The 1,718-nt window shown below is 42.0% G+C and overlaps 1 pseudogene; it reads right to left on the bottom strand.

Annotated features, from left to right (window-relative positions):
* Positions 1-116: 116 nt before the first annotated feature.
* On the bottom strand, positions 117-1,252 carry LOC108491808 (annotated as a pseudogene).
* Between the last annotated feature and the right edge of the window lie 466 nt (positions 1,253-1,718).

The following is a 1,718-nucleotide window of genomic DNA, read 5'->3' as shown; positions in this document are numbered from 1 at the left end:
AATAAACCAGTTGTGAATATTTTATGGGAAAAAGTCTATTGTGATTTATCTTTTTATCACTGTGGCATTGTAGAAGACATAAACAAAGTGATCAGCAAATAACTTTTCACTGTAATTCAGAGATAAAATATAAAGTGAACAGGGAGGTGATAACAGACACTCCAGTTCTTCATTTCTGGAAAGCTTTCATCTCGGTCTCTTTTTCTCATGGAGTATATGAGAGGGTTTATTAACAGGCTGACCATGCAGGAGATCACTGAGACCACTTTGCCAATGGTGAAGTTTTACTTGGCTGGAAGACGGACATAGGCAAAGATTATGGTGCCAGTAGTATATCGTGACTACTGTGATGTGGGAGGCACAGGTTGAGAAAGTTTCCTTTGTAACCTCCTGGAAAGACAGCGTGATTATTGTGACCACAGTGTTGACACAGGAACTCATTATGAGAAGGAAAGAACTTAGAATTACAACAGAACTGCAAGTGTAGCTCAAAGCCTCCACCAAGAATGTATCTGAGCAGGAGAGTTAAAAATGGGGTCAAGCTTGGTGTGGTGGCACATGCCTTTAATTCCAGCACTTGGGAGGCAGAGGCAGGCTGATCTGTGTGAGTTCAAGGCCAGCCTGGTCTACATAGTGAGTTCCAGGACAGCTGGGCTACAAGGAGATCCTGTCTCAAACCTCCCCCCACAAAAAAAATGGGGTGAGGATCACAAAAGAGTTAATTTTCTGGGGTCTACAGAAATTCAGATGAGAGATGTGTATTGTGGGGAGCAAAGGAGCAATGAAGCCCCCAATCTAAGACCCAGCTAAAAACCTCAGGCAAATATGAACAGTCATGAGAAGTGAGCAGTGCAGAGGTCGGCACATGACAACATGCTGGTCAGAGGCCATCACTGCCAGCCAGATGCACTCAGTAGCTCCCAGAGAGAAAAAGAAATAGTAGTGGGCAATACAGCCAGCAGTGGGGACTGAGACAGGTTTGAGAAGCAGGTGGCCAGGTGGCCAGCAACTTAGGTAGAGTGGCTGTAGTGTTCCAGATTTCCAGGAAGGACAAGTTTCCTAAGAAAACGTACATGGGTGTCTGGAGCATGAATTCCACCAGAATAAGGAAAATGATAAGGGTGTTTCTCATAAGAGAGAGCAGGTACACACTAAGAATCATAAACAGTGTACACTGCAGTGAGGATGACCCTGAAAAGCCTAAGAAAATGAATTCTGTCACTGGTTTGCTACAGCTATTTACATCTCTGTTCTTGAAGGGATCAGCAGCACCCAGGTGATGGATGATGAGTGAGGATCAGGATTGGAACGTGTTTATTCATTTCCAAAATGAGTCTAAGTGCTCCCTAATAGTAAGAGAAAATAATGGCTGTTGTAAATATAATGACATTCATGAATATGATTCACATGGATCATCTTACTTGATACTGAAAGTGAATCTCCACTGTAAATATTCTAATAATCTACATTTTTGAAACTGAAGAGTTAAGTAGATTCCCACAGTTTCATCATTTCTAGATAGTAGTATACAGCCTGCTATCCTAATAGCTTGATGTAAAGGCATGAGAACATGACCTGCCTGTCACTGAGGAATTTATGTACTAAAGTGCAGGTAGAAAAGTAAACAGATGATGGAGGTGATTTACCAGTAGATTCCCAGTCTCCACATCCATGTGATTCATCTGTTTAGAAAAAAGGACTCTCCACAGCTTTAAATT

The sequence above is a fragment of the Nannospalax galili genome, unplaced genomic scaffold (assembly GCF_000622305.1).
Source record: "Nannospalax galili isolate Female #2095 unplaced genomic scaffold, S.galili_v1.0 scaffold5347, whole genome shotgun sequence".
NCBI lineage: Eukaryota > Metazoa > Chordata > Mammalia > Rodentia > Spalacidae > Nannospalax > Nannospalax galili.
Note: the sequence above shows the minus strand (reverse complement) of the source record. Positions and strands in the feature narration are given on the sequence as shown.